Raw genomic sequence first — 21,119 nt, forward strand, 5'->3', positions numbered from 1 at the left:
TGTACTGAATTTGTCTTTTCTCAGTTGACTTACACTCTTTTCAGAACGCCATGGGATACAAGCGTGAACAAGCATGACAGTGTGTCCACCTGAAAAGCTATCCATGTGTTCCTGTTACTCACAATGGTAATCAACATCCCTATAGCCTGTATCATTTTCAGGTACCATATTTGAATGTTTACATATATTGACCCAATCTCCAACAGTTCCATGAGCTAAATCTTATTCTTCTGAAGGAGAGAAATCTGGAACCCAAACGTAAGCAATTTCCAAAGTCACATTGCTAGTGATGAGAGCTGTGCTGGTGACGCTGGTCTCTGTGATGCTGGTCCCTCAGATACACCCAGGTATGACCAGCAAACACACATGAATTCCTCAGTGCCCGGTGAATGGGGGAGACTTGATACAGTAGACAGGGACACATGACTACTGTACAGAAATGGAGCACACCCAGATTTAAAGACCGCATAATGTGTGTCTCAGTCCCAAGAGGTCCCACTAGAGAGCCCAGCTTGCACGAGGATTATTTGCCTCGATTTTTGAAATATTCTTTTAATCGAATAGGCCCTTGGTGCTAACTTTGTGCTGTGATAAGATGCACGCTTCCTTGAAAATGCTGCCTCATGCAGCTGACCATGTTTCATCGTCCTCTTGTTTATTCCCTAAGGCTGGTGCTTGCCACAGCACGGCATTCTCTACTCAATAGATAGTAGGTCATTTGCCTCCAAAACAGTTTCCTCAGGGGCTGCCGCAACCTGGAAGCTTGGATTCCTTTGCCAGAGAGCAAAGCCAATTTGGCTCAGGAGGGATGACTAGGGGCGGCTGGCAAATCTTGAGTCCCTTTGAAGACTGGGCTCTGTAGGGCCTCCTTGAGGGACAGAGTCACCTACTTCAAAGCTAGATAGTGCTGCTTCTGTTCTAGTCAGCCCAGTTAGCCAACCACGGTTGCAGCTAAGTGAATGGAGAAGTTGGCTTTTGTACACACGGTAATTGTTCTTGGTTGAAGTCAAAGTCCTAGCTGAATCCAAGTCCTTTGACGCGCTGATGAGGGTGTCTGGGTAAGAGGAGAGGGTGCTCATTTTCCTTTAAAACACAGCAGTTGGCTTGGGTCTCTTCAACCTTGGACAATGGAGCCAGCTATGGTTTTGATTGTTTTTTGCTTGGACCATGGCGCTTCTGGCGTAGGCTCCTGGAGAGAGACCAGTTTGAGCGCTGCATCTGGCTACACACTGTTGTACAAGGTAAGTTTGTTGGCACTCAGACGAAAGTGGCTTTGTGAGTCATAGTTCCCATATGCAGAGGAAGCTGCCTCCTGCTTTTGAGTCATTAAAAGTCAACTTCAAATTTTCTGTCTTCAATGACATCTTAACGTCATTGGTTTCCTCTCACTTGCTTATTTCAAACAGCTCTTCTGGTTGAATTGTATCATTTTCTTGTGAAGATGGCTCCCAGGCACATGCAAAGGATTCTACCAATCCCATTTGACTGTCATTTTGGGTTAAGATAACAGAACCTTGTGTGCACATGGGTGTTTGGGAGATGGATTACATCACGCGACTTCTCACCTGGCAAGTCCTGTTTGCCTGGGTGCCCTAAGTTCACATCGAGGAGAAGATGCATGGTGACTCTTTGTCCAGGGGACCCAGAGCAGGAATTTTACCATGACGAAAGAGGAAAATGGTATTCCAACTAAAAGTCTATCGGCTTGGCAAATAATACATTCTGTAAAACGATTACTGTGTATATAAGTATGAGGACCCAAGTTCGATGCCTAGAACCTATGTAGAAAAGCCAGATGCTTGTAATTTTAGCACTAGAGAGATGTAGACCGGTCAGTGGATGCCTGGGGCTCACTAGTCAACTAGTTAAACCTAATCACTGAGTCCCAGTCACTGTCTCCTGAAAACTAGGTACATGTCACATAAACAGAAGTAATGCCTAAGATTGTCCTTGGCTTATATATCACATGTACATGCACATATGTGCATACATGCCTGCACAGACATGCACCCACAAGAACATGTACACAAATGTATACACGGATACGTGCACACATAAATGCACAACAAAAGAATGCTTAAACTCTGGATCTGCTGTGGCTGCTGTGACAGGCCAGTGTTGAAAAAAATCTCCCTGAGTTTTAGTTTCCTCATCTATGGACTAGATAATACCAACACCTAGAGCTCATAGGAGTAGTAATTAAACATATCTATCTATGCATTCATCTATCTATCATCTATTGTCTGTCTATCCATCATCTATCAGCTATTGTCTATCTATCCATCATCTATCTATCCGTCTATTATCTGACATCTACTATTTATTCATCATCTATTTATCTATCATATATTTATCTATCACTATCATCTATTTATCACTGTCCTATATCAATAAATCATTTCAGTATCTATTTGCATATCTATTATATATTATCTATCTGTACATATGTGTACACACATCTACAAGTACATGGGTTCCAAAAGGAAGTTATTTTATTGTTTATGTAGCAAGTCTTTTTTTTTTTTTTTGGTTCTTTTTTTCAGAGCTGGGGACCAAGCGCTCTACCACTGAGCTAAATCCCCAACCCCAAGTCTTTTTTTTTTAAAGATTTATTCATTTATTATATATAAGTACACTGTAGCTGTCTTCAGATACACCAGAAGAGGGCATCAGATCCCATTACAGATGGTTGCGAGCCACCATGTGGTTGCTGGGACTTGAACTCAGGACCTCTCAGAAGAGCAGTCAGTGCTATTAACCGCTGAGCCATCTCTCCAGTCTGTATCAAGTCTTTTTATCTGAGTGATGTGTGTGTGTGTGTGTGTGTGTGTGTGTGTGTGTGTGTGTGTGTGTGTGGAAAGAGAGAGAGAGAGAGAGAGAGAGAGAGAGAGAGAGAGAGAGAATTTGGTGAAAGAAGAGAGCCTGAGGGAAAAGAAGATAAGCTAGAGGTAATTTTGTTGCAAAACAGAAGAACGCTGGTTTGAAATGTAGCAGGGAAATCATTTTTTCCAACTCAGAGCTGCTTAGTAATTGCACTGGGAATCTCCAGGGTGTGCGAGGTCTGGCACCATATTTCATGTCTTGAGGCTTTTCTGTGTTCTATTCCCTCTCTCATGTTCTCTGAGACAGCACTTCTGTGGAAAGCAAAGGTGTTTGGGGATCTGGGTCTACTAAATATTTAGCAAATGAAACAAGGTTGCCAAACTGGCAAGACTACTGAAAATCAGTCCAGACAGAACCAGGCCCAAGTAGCTGTTTGCAGCTGGTTAAACATGAGTTACAGTGAAGCGACTGGTGTCTGTTAGGTATGCATGCCCAAAGAGAAGGACTCTCTTTCCTCCTCTCTTTATGACCAATTTATTACTTTTTCTGAGTAACTATAAACTGAGAAGTAAAGAGTCAAAACGTTCATTTAATAATCTTCACCATCAACATTTGCTATGGGAAATATATGCTATTCTACCATTCAAATGAGATCACTGTTCAGGTCTTGGCATAATTTATTAATATGATTTATCATATTCATACAATTTATATGCCATTTTCCCTCAAATTATTTGAAAAATTTAACATGGTAGTCATTGGTTGAATTTTCTAAGACATATATTAGCAACTTACCCTTATCTTGCTCTACAAAATGTTGATAATTTTATGGTATAAGGCAGTATGTCGGATGATTTATCTTTTTTTTCTTCTTTTTTTTTCTTTTTTTTTTTTTACCCTAACCCCAACCCCAACCCCAACCCCAACCCCAACCCCAACCCTAACCCTAACCTAACCCTAACCCTTAACCCTTAACCCTAAACACTAAACCCTAACCCTAGATTTATCTTTTTTAGTATAAAAATGGACACAAGTTGTCTAGGGAGAGCCTCACTTTTGTGGTGCTTCCTGATCTAATTCTTCCCTAGGAATATTGATGTCCCTGTTGATCACAGTTTTATTCAGGCTATTTTGAGAATCAAACTGACATCAGGACCAGAGGAAGAGCACAGTCCGTTCTTCCTTCATAACCAGCTTTCCTGGACTCAGGTGGTCGTCCCTTGGGTACTCACAACATATTTGAACAAAGATTCTGGGGAGCATAATTTTCTTATTGTACTGACTTCTTCGGATCTATGTTCTGAAAACTGGACTTCAGTCTTCATTTGGATTTCAGTTATCAGCTCATTTTCTGAAACACGGCGCTACATCTTCTTGATGCGATAGCTCACTCTGTGGTGCTGGTTCCCATTGTGCTGTAGTGGTCTTAGATCTTGTCATTGGCGGGACAGTAGATTAGTGTCCAGGGGTTGTCTTTCTGCTGTTCTTATGGAGAAAGAAGGCTTGCACAGACTCCATGCCCTGCGTGATGACTTAGCAGTTCACGGTCCGTGAAGAGACGCCTAATACATTTTCCCCCCAAAACATAGATTTCTAGTTTCTATTCTTTTGAGTTATAAGAGAACAATACTTTTAATGTGAGGTCTTGATAACTCTTGCTTGGTTCGATGCTTTCAATATTTCAATAGCATTTCGCCAATGTTCTACCCTTCTCTTGACTTAAATGTGCTTAGTTTATTAAGCAGTTAACTTGAAAGGGTTACTTTTCCCCAGAGTCAGCCATCCATCCCTCCACAAGCTTGTGACACTCATATAAGATGAACATGGTTAACCAATATTACATTCTTGAAACATTATGCCTATGTGAACCTTTTTCGTATGTTGTCTGGCATGACAAGCCATCATTCTAATAACACAACATATTTATGTGTCCAGGGTAACAGGATTCAGAAAGTCTAAAGTTAATTTTGCTCCCTCACCCTGACACATGCTACCACTTGTTTACCATAAACATTTTTTTTCTATAGTCTTTGATACAATGACCAAGACCAATGCTCATGTCAACCTATTTGGTTTTGTGAGATTTCCTTTGTATTTGTTCTGGTGTAGACTTTACAGCAGTCAATGTCAAGTGCATTTAGTTACATTTAGGTCTTGAGTCTTAGTGCTGTACTACAAACCTAGTAGGTACTTAATAATGGTTCTTAAAGTGCCTAACATATGCTTTTAAAGTAAATAGATAACACCAGAGGCATTCCACTTAGGTTTCACTTATCTCATCCTTTAATTTGTCTCTTCAGTGTGTTTTGTCTTCTCTTGAAGCTGTTAAAAAAATACATTTTCATATCTCAACACACATTAACGCAAAAAGTAGAATTCATCTCTAATGGTCAGAATGCTATAATTTAAACATAAAGGGGAATGAGGAAAAAAGAGAGTCATACATGAGTTTCTTTACTAGTACATGCTTTCCATTCTCTGGATGGTTTATTATTTTCAAACCATGCACTGGTATCTTTCCTATAGCAAACAGGGAATGCATAGGTAACCAACATGATTAGCATTCAGGGAGAAGGCTTGGGAAGGTTCATTATAGCTTGTCCTTTCAATGTGTCTTCTTTTGACATCATCACCCTGGGTATCCTGGCAACAGGGCACTTCACCAAAACAAAAGTCCCATAGACACTGTTTTCTGAATTCCATCAGAATAATAAAAAGACGGTTTTATCTTGAGCATTTGCTGAAGACAGTAATTTAGAAAAACACCAAGACAGTAGCGAAATGTACTTGATTCAGAAGTAACTGTCATTGAAGGGAACCCTATCATTTTTTCAATACTTGCAGGGAGATACAAATGGGAAAAGAAGAAAGATGATTTGCGGGCTAAATGAGAAGCAAGCTAGGATGAAGGTACTACAGTAAGACATCCCACCAAAGGCTCATTTATATGATGAGTACATATCCTCATGCAAGCCAGGGATCTGTCTTCAGTACCTGTAGAGACACCTGTGGAAAGGCTCATGGCGTGCACATGACTCAAGGTCAGGCCACATGGAGTATTTATGATTTTATATATATATATACATATATATATCACTCCAGTATTATATTCAGAACTTTGGAAACATTTGTATAGTCATAATATAATACTGGGTACATTAAAGCTGCCAACAGATTGTAGCCACCTAGACACTCAGCACTGGGATGATGGCAGGACTTGGTAGGTTAGAGAAGGATTGGCTTGTTTGGTGTCTTAGATCTACATCTATGTTTCCTCTTCTTGTCCTACAGTTTACCTCTCTCTTTCCTTTGCAACCAAGGGGTTAACTGCCTTTCCCAGGGCCAAGAGCTCAGCTATGTTTTCCTACTGCCCTGTGGATGCCTTTGTTGACCAGAGCTCAAGGTTCACAGAGGGTGTGAGCAGGGGTGTGCTTTAAAAGGTAGAAGTTTAAACTCCTCGAAGGAGGGAGCTGAAGCAGGCAGAATGCTAGCACACATATATGCTGGCACTATGCCCCGCCCAAGAAGCTCATCCTGGTGCCTGCTCAAGCCTCCCTGTTCCTTCTTCAGTGACAAGCTTCACTGACTGCCTCTTCCTGGTCCAGACCACAGTTGACTGACCCGATACATGTAGGTGTAGTCTCTAACCTGAGACCTTGTGAACGAGGCTTAGCAACACAGTCAGTTCAGTTCCTTTATTGACAGAGATAGATACACCCGGTGGGGGGAGGAGGAGTCACACTTCCCCAGGGCGTGTAGAATAATAATATGAAGGGCATTAATCCATGCCAAAGATAGGTGAGAAAGGAGAGCTAACAGGAGGAGACTCTTTTGACATCTGAGGTTGTGTGGTTTGCGTGAGAAATGTCCCACCACAACCTCTTATATTTGAACACTTCGTCTCTGGTTGGGGAGGTTACACAATCTTTAGGAAGTGAAGCTCTGCTGGAAGAGGGATGTCAATGGGGACAGGTTTTGAGGGTTTATAGTCCTGCCTTTGTTTCCTGTTTTGGCTCTCTCGTTCCGGTGTGTGGTTAAGATGTGGTCTCTCAGCTCTCTACAAATGTATGCCCCCAGCAAATTCTTCTGTAAGTTCCTTTGGTTACGAATCAGTGCAGGTGGTCTCCTCATTCCTGGATCCAGTTTGTTCTGAGGATCAACCAATTGGAGATGTACATTCTAGACTTACTTTCACTTAAATCCATTTCAAGGGGATTTTGCTAGATTGTAACTAACAAAAAGATCACTGACCAAAAGAAACTGCCTGGAGGCAGTTTCAGGACCAGTATCCCAGTGTTGGAGTATGAGGCAATGATCAGTGCAGAGTTTGGGTGCCCTGCACATTTACTGAGTCTAGAACATAGCAGACTCTTGGCAGCTCTGCTGGGTCTTCGTGGGGTTGGCAGAGATGGTGTCATTTAAATGCTTTAACCCTCCAGCCTTTCCCCCTGGCTGCTGGAGATGCACTGTACCCATAGGACAGGTCTGTCTGAACAATCTGTGGCTCCCCGTGTCCCTGTTTCTGTACAGTCTCTGACCATGGCATGACTGGTTTCAGACAGCCCTATCTTAGAGTTTACAGGTTTGAGGTTGGTGCCTTCTGCTCTGTAAAGCTCTTTTGGGAACTATCAGGGAAGATTTCAGACATTTTCCCACTGCTCCTTGCTACCAATTCTTGCTGCCTTGGAGTTATGGGCCGTCAGGATGAGGGAAATCTGGTCTTCTGAGTTAGGCTAACTGTTGGGGGCAGGAGGGAGACAGGAGCAGAAGCAGCCTTCTGATCCTGTAAGCAATGTTTCTGCAGCTCCTGTTACGAGAGGCGTCTTTTCTCCAGGACAAGGCAGGCTTCATCGTGCATTTGGCATGAATAAAAACCATAGAGTAAGGCTTGATCTCTGCACAGAAGATTTTCCTGTATAATTTATAGCTTTAGAGTGGGCACGCTTAGATTTCTGGGCAGAATGGGGAGGCTAACATGTTATTGTAAAGCAGCAAAGAGGGGGAGAGGGAAAAGCAGTGCTCAGAATGTTCTCCACCATTTCTGCTTGAGTCAGGCAAAGGTGCAAGTGACCAAACACACATATACAAGCATATGCACACACATACATATACACACACATACACACATACACGTACACACATACAAACATGATACACATATGTACACCCACATACACATACATATATATACACAAATACATACACATACATAGTACATATGCACGCATATACACACACATAACACGTACACACATACTCTCACATACGCACATACATACACATATACAGATTCACACATACACATATACATACACATACACATATTCACACATACACATATTCACACACATACATACATGTATACACATACACACATACACATGCACAGATATGTACATACATACATGTACATATACACATACACACACACATACTGTATGCACATGAGTTTGGCATGCCATAGCACAGATGTGGAGGCCAGGGGACAGCTGGGAGGAGTCATTTCTCTCCTTCCACCACGTGGGTTCTGAGGGTTGACTCAGGCTGTTACACTCATGGGCACTGAGCCGTTTCACCAGCCTGATGCTGATTATATTTTAAACAGTCTCATGAGGGCTAGTTCTGTGCACGGAGCATGAAACCTAGTTTAGACAGAAAGTTCTGTGCCCTTTGTGGTCATCACTGCTATAACACCTTCCTCTCTAAAAGATAAAATCTGCTCCTACAACCCACATGCGGATAGACACCACCACACATCGATATCAAAGTGAACTGGGAAATTCCTGGCCTTTCCCCCTTATCTGTAGGTCACCTTCTTCTCCCTTCAAAGTACATGGGCACGTGTACAAACGTATACCAACAAAACCACAGGGTTCCTGTGACTAGGCAGCCCAATAACATGCAGAAAAACATACAGATATCTAAAAAAACATTGCTGGAGAAGATAGACTTTTAAAGAGAGGAAGTTTCAGTAAGGTTGGATGACACAGAATCAACATTCAAAGTCAGTAATGTTTCTGCAAGCCAAAAATGAACTAGGTGGGAAAAGATAGAAAAAGCAGTTCACCATTCTTAGTCTGTATGAATGCCAAGAATGGTTGGCTACTATAAACAACAAGTCAGGAAAATACAGTAAGAAAGGGAACGAGATGACCCAGACCATTGCAGTCAAAGCACTAACATCTCAGCAGACATGGCCAGCGTTGCCTATGCAAATAGATGTATTGCTGGCCGTCACTTATCTGTCAATCAATTTGTTTGCCTTTACATACTTATAAAAATATTTGGCCTGAGTTTTGTGTACTTTTCTTAATCTTCATCAAGTTTCTTATTACAGTCAATATTTTCCTGGTCTTACCAGCGTGAGACACTAAGAAACTACTAAAGACGTTTGCATTTGAATCAAGAGTCAGAAAGAAAGAGAAGGGCTACCCTCTCCCCCTCCCCCACCTCTCCAGCCCCCCAACCTCCCCTCCTACTCCCCTGCCCCCACCTCCACCCTCCATGCAAGGAGAGAGGAGAAAAGGCTGTCATTTCTCTGGTAAGTGATATTTTCCTTTGGGAAAAAAAAATTCTGTAATCTATTTCCTTTTTCTTTTTCTAAGCACTCGCTTTTTGCTAAGGGAAGGGAGTGCTGTGGAGAGTTTCTCCCTGTGAGAGCACTTATGCAGCAGACACCCCACTGCCTAAAACATTTACTCCAGGTAGTAAACAGACAAGCAGCCTGTATCTGTCGGAAAGTTGCAGATGATGAAACTTTAGGATAGTAAGTTCTGCTTCAGGTAGCACAGGATGGAGTCAAACCACAGAAGAAAACTCTGAAACATTGCTGGCCAGTCCTGGGGTTAATTGCCTGGTGGTAAGCCCCAGGCTGGCAAGGATGCTGGATTCCTGGCTTACAGGTCTCATGGAGGCCAGTGGCCAGTAACTGAGCAAGCATTCTAAGTCAAGCCTAGATTTCTCGGTAGTTCCAGAATTATATAGAATAAAATGCCAGGTGGTGTATCTGCTCCATTGTGAGGTTGAGGATGTGAACACAAACCACTGGGCAAGGCAGATTCATAAAATCAAACTCTCACGAGAATGAAGAAGCAGCAAAAGATAGATTCTCAGTGTATTTAATCTAAGTAAAAATTCTAGAAAAATCCTGGATGCTGTTTCCCAGGCCCTGACTACCTTTCTTGTTTTGTTTTGTTTTGTTTTGTTTTGTTTTGTTTTGTTTTGTTTTGTTTTGTTTTGTTTTGTTTTGTTTGAGAAAGGGTCTCTCAATAGAACCTAGCATGTGGATCCCAGACATTTGGATTACCAGCGTATAAAACTACCTCATGGGGCTGGGGATTTAGCTCAGTGGTAGAGTGCTTACCTAGGAAGCGCAAGGCCCTGGGTTCGGTCCCCAGCTCCGGAAAAAAAAAAGAACCAAAAAAAAAAAAAAAAAAACCTACCTTGCTTGATTTTTTACAAGAATTTTTTTTTTAATTTTACGCATACGGATGTTTTGCCTGTGGGTGTGTCTGTGCACCACTTGCATGCCTGGCGCCTGCAGAAGCCAGAGGAGGTCCTCTGGAACCAGAGTTGCAGATGGTTATGAGGTCCGCCGCCGTGTGGGTTTTGGGAATTAAACATGGACCCTCTGGAAGAGTAGTCAGTGCTCTTAGCTGCTGAGCCATCTCTCCAACGTCTCACCGAACTCTTCCTGTGTAGGCTTGTGATCAAATTCGGGTCCCTACGCTGGTACAATGGGGCCATCTCCCCAGCTCCCACTACCTTTCCCCAACAGCGTAGATGGAGAGCAAAGGAGATAAAAACAGAGAACCCTCCAGAGAATGCACTGGTTACCTTATTTCTACTCTTACAAATAGTTAGCGTGCCATTTGTTACGTCCAAACTTGGACTAGAGGAGGGACAGGGCGCTCCGTGAAGCATCTGCTTTCCCGGTTCTTTGCTCTCTACTGGCACAGAGGACCCAGTTTCCTTTGCCTCGTTGGAGGATGCTAACACCGAAGCCTGCCAGCATAGCCCCGTATCTGCTAGATGGTCCTATTTATAGATTCCCACAGTTGCTTGAGTCTAAGTTTCCAGTCATTAGTCACAAAAGTCAGCCGACTCCACACTTCTGGGGTGTAATCTAATGACTGCACAGCCACGGAAACAAACCCCTTTTGAATATTGTGGTAGGGTTTGAAAAGCAACACAGACTTTTTTTTTTTTTTTTTTTTTTTTTTTGGCACAATGTCAAGACCGAATGCCATTTCCCCAAGAATGAATTAGTATCTCAATTGTAGCACCAACTGTTTTTTTTTATTTAATTTTATCTTATTTTTCTTTCTGGAGCACAGTTTGCAGAGCAATTATTGTTATAGCGCTAATGTGAAGGACTCTTTGACTTTATTAGATAGCAGTCGTTGACCTTGGTCGGCTTCCCAAGCTGTGTGGAGGCTGAGGGACTGTCTGGGTATTATAACAAATGCCCTCATTTTGCTAGTTTACCTCAAGTAATGCTAGCATTTTGGTCAAAACAAGATCCAAACCCAGTTACATCGAAGGACAACATATAAATGTTAGAAAACAGTGGAATGGCTATGTGTGTTTAGTGTAGGTCTTTTTCCAACGAACAGATATTAATTCTAAATATTAGAACTTACCAGTAGTAATAAGTTTATGTACTATTCTTTACTCATTTCTCAAACACATTCATTTAAATTGTCACTATATGTCTACCTTAGCATATTAATTAAGGTGGAGGTAACGAGTTTTAATCAAGTCCTGATAAGGCTGCAGTGTTGGAGAGAAGAGAGGAGAGAGATTGAAGTGTATTTCTGACAGGATCTCTGGGAAAGCAATTCTAAGTGGGGCAGGCTTCTCAGCCTTCCTAATGCCGTGACCCTTTTAATACAGTTGCTCATGTTGTGAGGACACCCCCAACCATAAAATTATTTCATTGTTACGTCATAACTGGAATTTTGCTACTGTTGTGAACTGTAGTGTAAATATCTGATATGCAGGATATGCAGAATATCCGATAGGTGATGCCGGGAAGAAGGTAATGTGGGCAGCTCTGCTTTGCTTTGGTGACACATTACCAAGTAGATACCGAGAAGGGGCATCATCATGGGAGCATGTAACAGAAAAATAAAGTAAAACAAGTCACCAACATAGTATGCTCTAGTCAAGTTCAGTCTCAATGCTGCCGCTGCCACCGTTGTCATCGTCATCATCTTCTTCTTTCTTCTTCTTCTTCTTCTTCTTCTTCTTCTTCTTCTTCTTCTTCTTCTTCTTCTTCTTCTCCTCCTCCTCCTCCTCCTCCTCCTCCTCCTCCTCCTTCTCCTTCTCCTTCTTCTCTTTCCTCCTCCTCTTCTTCCTCCTCCTCCCTCCCCCTCCTCCTCTTTCTTCCCTTCCTCCTCCTCCTAGGAAGGCAGGTGTGAGACACTGTCCTGAGTAAGCTTAAATAGGATTAAAGGGTCATTACTGCCAGGGTGTGGCTATCCAAGCTATCCACTCCCTGATATCTGATGTGGGGAAGAGCGATAGCTTTGATGAAGCTGGTGCTCCATGGGGAGGGTCCTGCCCCTGGATACCTATGCAAATACCTTGGATTTTTGCCCCAAGGCGTTGCCACAGAGCAGGACTCCCGAAGTTACCCTTCCCTCTTGTCTGAAGATTTCATTACTTCCACAAGAGTTCTCTTCTGTACTTTCTACTTCTCTGGGCTCCCCCTACCTCCCAAGGCCCCAGTGGATTTAAGGTTAAAAGACCACAAGCTAAAAACCCTCCAGTGTGCTTCCTGTTTTGGACTTGGATAGAAACCTGTCCTAAGGCAATAAATCAAAGAACAGGCCTACTTTCTTTGATGGGGGAAAGAAAAGGAGAGAAAACAGGGCGGAAGGTAACTTCATTTAATACCTTAAAATATGTGACTGCTTTAGCCATGACCCTGAAGGAGGAAAGCAGGGAAACTCTAGGATTTAAAGCTATCATAATTGGTGTGTGTGTGTGTGTGTGTGTGTGTGTGTGTGTGTGTGTGTGTGTGTGTAATAATCTGAAATCTTGCTGTTGCCTGGGGAGGGAGGATGTATCGGTCTCATCTCTCTCTTCACAGGATGCTCAGGGCTCCATGGAAACCAGAGGGTGGGAGGGGAGTGCCCTGTGGTTTTTGTCTTGGTTTGTTTTCCTTTTGCTTTTCCCTTCACTTTCACTTGCAAGGGTTGCTGAGTGGAGGTTTGCCCTCCCTGGACTTTCTGAACCATCCACTCTTGTGTTTCTGATTCCCGCTATGCCTTCCCCAAACTGTGAGGCATTGCTGAAAGGAGGATAGGGGTGAGTGCAAGGAGAGTGTTAGAGGATCTGTGGCTGGGCTGGGCCAGGTCCGGTTCTTATGAATTTGTGGATCGGGGAGACAGGGCTGATGATGCTCTTCCCAGATAAATCAGCATGCTGTGCACAGAAAGGGAAACCAGGTTTGAGAGAACTGAAAGGACAGGCTGAGGAATGATCAAACCACAGAAGGTCAGGCACCACCAAGAGGCTTCTGCAGAACCAGGTAGCCTTTTTATTGAAGAGTGTAGGCAGCTAGGGAACGGCATCAAAGGAGATGATCTATTCAAAACTCCCTCATTTCTATGTGGCCTGCATCTTTGAGTTGACTCAGAAAAGATCAAGAGAGAGGAGGGAGTGGGGAGGCCTCAGCTCAGACAGAACTGCTGTGTGGGGAAGGAGAGACCCCAGGGCTATGCTGTGCATAAGGTCTACCTGCATATCTCTGTGGGTAGGGACAAGATTGAGAGACACGGAGGGGTCATAGCACTGTGCACTGGATCCAGGGAAGCTCTGTTCTCTGTCTCCTCAGGCTGGAGGCTGGGTCAGTGGCACAGACAGAGATACTCTCAGTATTAGGGCTGAAAGAGCGGGCACACCAACTGGTGAGGTTTCATTCTGTTGCTATGATCAAAAACTCTGACTGGAAGCGGTCTGGGAGGAAAGGGTTCACTTAGTGTTCCTTCCAGGTTACAGTTCATCATTTTGAGAAATCAAGGGCAAGGACACAGGCACGAAGTGAAACATAAACCAGACAGAGGCTGCTGGGTGGGTCCTGCCACGGGCTCAGGTTCAGCTAGCTTTTGTAGAGGGCCCAACCCCACTAACCAAGGCCAGCTTTCCTAGGATGGTCAGGGCCAACATGCATAAACTAGCAGTCAAGACTAGTTGACGACGAGTTGACTATGCCCCACAGACATGCCCATAGGCTAACTGGACGGAAGCAATACTTGAACTGATGTTCCTCCTTTCCAGGTGACTCTAGGTTGTGACAAGTGGATGGTAAAAATTAGCCAGCTCCCCACTCATGGACAAGCCACTTTCCTAGCCTATTTTTCCCACCTATGGGATGATGATCCACTACGTAGTTGTGAGTATTAAACAGAGCTGTCATTTGACTACTTATTCAAATATATATTTTGGGACAGCGAGGTTAGAACCATGCCGAAGACAGGGTCTCTGTTCTCGTGAAGGGTACAGATAGTAAGCCATCGAACATTAAAACAAAACAAAAACCAAAACCAGGACTGTTACACCTAGAGAAGCAAGAGGAGGAAGCATTCAATGGATTTCTTTTCCCCAGCAGATTATCTGGACTTCCCTTATGGACACCCAAGCTCTGTAGACCCCTGCGATCGGTGCCCATGGCCATTCCTTCCTCAGTCCTTGGCATTGGGGCCAATCCTACAGCTTCCCCGGCTTCCCCACCCTCTGGTCGCCCTGGTAGAATTGTGGCACAGACACCATTGCCTATTCCTGTCCTGTGGCCAGGGTTTATACCTCTGTTCTGAAGGGATGCCTGGCCACACTCAACAGCGGTTCCTCAGAGGCTGCTGGGTTCTCAATTCTTCATGTAGCTGGGGCCCACAGCTCCAATTGAATGTTTCCTCCTTCATCTTCTGCTTGTATTTTCCCATCCGTCACTACTCTGTAAGAGTAAGGACACCTGACTTGCTCATCAGACATTCACGGGACCAGAAAATAAAGACATATTCCATAAGTGGATGAATGAATTTTTATTTTAGGAGCTTTATGGCAAATTTAAAATGATTTATGAAATCTTTCCAGGATACATTCTTTTTTGGAGACGATATGATTGAAATATTCTAGTTAGTTACATCAAAGTGCTCATGCTTTTTTTTTTTTTTTCTGTAGGCAGAGAAAGGTTTTGAGATGTTCACAGCTGCCGAATAAATAATTCTTTGGCTTACCTTTCATAATTTATACGACTAATTTCATATATTATTGACAGTTCTTTCATGTTGTGACTATGATCTGTTTTTTTCTCTCCTGTTACCTGCTCTGAGAGTCAAGATGCATGAAAATAATTATTTTTTCGAGCCTAAGTACATATTTACATAAACATATTTAAAAAACAGAATCCTTTGATTAACCGTTAATTGACACACTAATTAGTGCATTCAGGCATTAATTGAGTACCTCTATAAAGCAGGTTTTATGGTATACCCTGGAGCAAAAAGACAAATTTGTCAAAGTCCTCACCAATGAGTTTACAATTTCATAGGAAAGACAATTAGACAAGATTACAACCCTCAGAGACGAGTTCTATGCTAGAGGGGAGCTCAGGAAAATGTCCGGGTGTGTGAGAAGGGGACGTTGGTCCTAGGTGGGAGCATGTGCTAGGTGTCAGGGCTGTCTGCGTGGGCAGGCGTGTCTGGGACAGCTCTGGGAGACGCAAGTAAAGAAGCCGCTTTGGGTGTTTTCTGACTGAGGAAGACCTGAGGGTGCAGAGGCCTGAGGCTTCCTAGGAACTCCGGGCACACAGGCACGGTTAAAGTGCTCCAGATAGAGCAACTATGCAGGTACAAGCCAAGCTTTGGATTCTTCCCACAGCATTCCTCTCCTCCACTCGGGACCAGCCTAGGTGTGTGGATGAGAACCCTGCTTATGACACTGCCACCCATAAGGCCTTGCTACTATTTTGTTATCTGAACCTTTCCCTGTGTCCCGATGCTTGTCTCATCTACTGCCTCTTTCCTGAAGACACTAGGGAAGAATCTTAACATCTGCCGCCATGTTCTCTCAGCTCTTCCTCTTCTTCCTCCTCCTCTTCTTCCTCCTCCTCTTCCTCTTCTTCCTCCTCCTCTTCCTCTTCTTCCTCCTTCTCTTCCTCTTCTTCCTCCTACTCCTCCACCTCCTCTCCACCTCCTCCTCCTCTCCCCTCCATCTCTTCTCTCCTCCCTCTCCTTCTAAAACCTCTGTTCCCACCTCCCTTCCTTCCTGTCCAATGACAGGCCTCGTTTTATCTTGTCTGCCTTCACCTGCATAATGACATCAACCTACAGGAAAGGGTTGATTTTTCTCTTACATTTCCGTGTAACAGCCCATCACTGAGGAAAGTCGGGGCAGGACCAGGACAGTCAAGACAGGAGGAAGGATATTTCTAGAAGAAGATACTAATTCAGAGGACATGGAAAAGTGCAGCAGCTTATGTGTTTGATCCCATGGCTTGCAAAGTCTGCTTTTTTTTTTTTTCTTTTCAAACAGCAGCCACGATCGGCAAGTCCAACAGTGGCACTGCCTACAGTAAACTGGGCCTCCTCTGTCAGTCAGCAACCTAGAAAATATGGCCTGGGCTTGCCGCCATGCCAGTTTGATGGGGACATGTTCTCAATTGAGGTTCTCTTTTAGCCTGGGTCAAGCTGACATGAAACTAGCCAGCACACAGCCATGCTATGCTCCTCTCTAGATTAGGTCAGATTAGTCAAAGGAGGTTACAATGTAGCTTCTGTACTTTGTAAAATAAGAGGTCTAAAGAAAACAAGAGAGGGCGCCTTCCGTGATTGGTGGGACATTTCTGATGCTGTCTAGGCCTCGGGACGTTCGTTTCGGTTTCTTAAGTTTTTTTCACTATAACAGACGTTCTCTCAAATGCTTGGCCACACAGACAGACAGTATATCTGAAGACCTAGGTGCGGGAGCAGCATGTACCCCTGATCTCAGCACCCAGGGTGCTGAAGCAGGAGGACCAAACATTGGAATGCTATAGGACTTTGCTAGTGAGATGCTATCTCAGAATAAAAACAACTACAAAAACAAAACAAAACAAAGAAAATAAAGTGAGAAAGAAAAAAAGAAGAATGGAGACAGGGGAGAGAGGGGGTGCTTAATTGTAACTGTATTCAAGAGCTGGAGACTGGCGCTGACTGGACAGTGACACTGGAGGCAGAAGCACAGGCAGGCCTCCCAGTTATTGTGAATATAAACTTTTCTTGTAATTTCCTCAAACTCTACTCGTTTCACATTACCGCAGCTCTTCAGAGTTCAGGAGACAATTCTAGCAGAACTAAACGCTGTGGCCTTTGCACGGGTTTTCCTTTCACTGTTAGCCTCCTTGTGAGGTAATGGGTGAGATGCCCTGAAGGGCTTTAGCTAATTCCCTGAGTGCAGTGAGCTTTCCTGGGTCTTTCCACAGCCTTTCGGTTGAGGATAGGTTAATGGGCCTTAGTCACATCTGTAGGTAGATAATACGAGGCTGGAATTTGAGTGCCTGAGCCCTGACTATTCTAAGGTCAGTACTGACTTAGGAGAGTTACAGATAGAGTCATAGGGGCTGATCATTAACATTCCCATAAAATCTTAGAAGGTGGGTGGGTTGAGGGGCCAGCAGTGATCTAGGGCCTGGAGGACCTGAGGACATCACCAGTTTATAGGGTTTGAACTGTTCTCACTTAAACCCACATCTGTGGAAAAGATGGGACAGCTTTAATGACCAAACTCAGCTGATTCAACGAGATTGTGTGACCTTACAACCAAGTTCAGCCTGAGGTGATAATAAAGAGAATTGAATTCAAAAGAGGAAGGTCCAGTTGTTTCAAGACTTAACTCACAGAAAATGAAGTTTCTTTGGATCCATGTCTAAGTCCCTAAAAAGGGTCTCAAAGGAGGTGTTCTAAACCCTTTAAATTATGCATATGTGCCTGCATGTGTAGATATGTCTATATATGTAGACACACATATATGTGTTAGATATGATAAATATACAGCAATATATATATATATATATATATATATATATATATATATATGCCTGCATGCAGCATGTGGGACGTAGATCAAGTCTTCTGATTCATGAATGTACAGTGAAAGTGAGTGTCATAGACTAAGGAGCTAAGTAAGACGTTGTTTTGGGACTGCAGTGACTCAGAACACATTGCTGCTCTTGCAGAGGGCCTGAGTTCAGTTCCCAGCACCCATGTCAGACATCCCACAACCTCCTGTAACTCCAGAGCCAGAGAACTTGACGCCTCTGGCCTCTGTGGGTACCTGCACACACACACACACACACACACACACACACACACACACACACACACACACACAAGTAGACACACAAATACACACATACACACACAAGTAGACACACATATGCACACACATGTAGACACACACACATGCACACACACGTAGACACACACCTATAACAACTAAAAACAACTAAAAAGGTTCTTAAAAGGAATCTTAAATTTATTTTCATTTCCTGTCATCAAGCTTGCATGTATGTGATGGGGATTCCATTTACCGTGGTGCACTTGTGGTACGTTTATGAAGGTCAAAGGATAACTCTATGGAGAACAATTCTTTCCTTCTACTTTTATTTGAGTCCCAGGAATTAGTGAGGTTTGCCTAGCAAGAACCTTTCCCTCCAAGCCATTTTGTGTGATTGCATGGCAACTTCTTAAAAATGAAGATACGTTTTGCAAGTCGGAGAGTAAGAGTATGTGCCTGACACTTCTGCAGCCGTGCATCTAAAACTCCAAGGGGAGAGGCAAATAAATAGAGACCACGAGTTCCCTGACCAGCCAGTCGGCCTAAACTGGGGGCTCCAGGTTCAGCGAAAAGACCCTACTTCAAAAACGAAGATGGAGAGTAATGGAGAGTCACAACGCTGACCTCTGGCTCAACAGGCAAGTATCGGTTTGTACCATCCCACTCAAAATACGTTTACAGTGCATAAACACGCACGCACGCACGTTCTGTTTTTAAGTTTCTTATTAGCGATAGGGGTTGGTTAGCCCTCCAGAAGAGAGCCAAAGTTACTGGACAGATGGTATTACCTGGAGCAGCAAGACAATTGGAGTCTCAGCAGGGAAGGGATAGGGAATGGGGTACTTTTTACTGTCATGACAAGTCCCAGGACGATCAGCATGTCGGTTCCCATTCTCCTGGCTGAACAGGGTCGGACTTCCGTGTTTAAGGGGCAGTCGCTCTGGCACACTGTTTTCTGGGCTCTTGACATTGATCTCATACCAGCCCCCAGCCCCCCACACTAGATGTCCAGGTACCAGCATCGTCATTCACAGAAGTGAAAGCTCAGGAGTTTCGTTTAGGGACATGGAACTGAGAGGTGCCAGAAGTAGCACCACCCCTAGGCAGATGGTCCCAGACTTTATAAGAAAGCTAGCTGGGTGTGAGCCCAGTGTTAGTCAGGGCGAGCCAGCAAGCAGTGATCCTCCACGGTTTCGGTCTCCAGGTTGCTGATTTCACTTAACAACGGGATATGACTGAAAATGTAGATGAAATAAAACCCTTGGTCGCTTTTGGTCACATGAGTGAATGCGCGCGCATGCCTTCCGTGCATGCGCATGCGCATGCGCGAGCGTGGGTGCCGTGCGTGCACACACGTGTGCGTGTATACATTTTATCACATCAATAGGATACTAGAAAAAGCTGCGATTAGAGGGATGCGTAACACAGGTGCTCACCCCAGCCGTCGCTGAGAACCACCGGATGCCGATCATCCAGGCAAAGTGTCGCCAAGTCATACACTTGACCTCAACAGCAAGAACTTTCATTTCCCATCTCCCGAACTGCATGGGAGACAGCATAATTTGAGGAAAGGGGCTGTGTCTGAAGCTAGTTAAACATGCAATAAAGTCACAGATCTGCCACTTAATGGTTTATAGCCTTGGGAAAGCAGCCAGCCTTAGAATCTGAAGCTCTGGGACGCTGATAGTAGACCGACCTCGCAGGGCTGGCTTGATTCTGGAGGAGGGTATCAAGCAACACATGGCAGGAAGTAAATCTGAGCCAAAGCCCTGTGGGAGAGAGAAGAATTTCTCCTATTTAGGTTTTGTGAGGAGCCGATTCCCAGGACCCCGAATGATGCTCTTGCTGACCTACACAGGCATTTGTGTTACTCTGGCTTTGGAGATAGATGATCACGTTGAAGGAGTTTCTACCATTTGTTCCATTCTTTACGGTGTCCCAAAGGTGCAACTCCTCCGTGTGTGAGTGGTGTCCATCAGCATCCTCACTGGCAGAACAGGAGTTTCTACCATGGCAGTCCAGAGGTAAAGGCCACGCTCAGCTGAAGGCATCACGTGGTCCTCTCAGCCCTGAGCGTTCCTAAATCAAAGCCACGGAGCTGTGCACAAAGAAAAATGGCAGCTAGAAAGGGGTTTCCCTCTCTGGCACTCAAGACTTTCACCCCGGGCTTCCCAGCACCATGTTCCTACATTTAGAGCAGTTGGGTAGGGCAGGGTATCTACCCTATACTTACTGAAACCGAACGAAACACTTTCTCGTTTTGTTATCCTGAAAATGTACCTTGTTTTAATGAGATACGTAGGTCAGATCACTGACAACACCGTCTTTAACAACTGTGCACAGATTGGCTTTTTTGGGTGCCCTTTTAAATCTTATGGGGTGGGTTCCTTGGCTTATAAGTTCTGCAGCTGCCTTAGTTCCCTGCCTTTTGTTCTTAAATTCCTTGGCTTATAACACAGAGCGCTGCTACAGTCTGAGTGCTTCTGCTCCCAAGTGAAAGCTTATCTGCTGGAACGTAAGCAAGGTGATGACGTAAGCAAGGCGATGACGTAAGCAAGGTGATGACGTTAGGGAGGGGATTATTGGGAGGTGTTTAGTCTTGAAGTCGTGCTTTGGCAAATGGATTAATGCCCCTATAAGAGAGGCCAGAGAGAAAGCCCCCATCCTTTCCCCCATGAAAGGGTAAGCAGGACACTAGCATCTATAAACGCAGAAGTGGCCGTGCATCAGGCACTAAATTGGCCAGAGGTTTGTTCTTAGATTTCCCAGCTTATAGGATTGTCAAAAAATAAAAAAATAAATAAATAGATGAAGCTTATTGGCTACCAGGTTTATGGCATTTTGTTATAGAAGCATGAACAGACTAAGACAAGTATATTTTGGGGTTCATTGTAAGACTTTCTAGGCCCGAGGGGCTCTGGAATATGCTAATAAATTTTCAGTCAGACAGAGAAATGAGCAGCAAGGTGAAAATC

The sequence above is a fragment of the Rattus norvegicus genome, chromosome 9 (genome assembly GCF_036323735.1).
Source record: "Rattus norvegicus strain BN/NHsdMcwi chromosome 9, GRCr8, whole genome shotgun sequence".
Classification (NCBI taxonomy): Eukaryota; Metazoa; Chordata; class Mammalia; order Rodentia; family Muridae; genus Rattus; species Rattus norvegicus.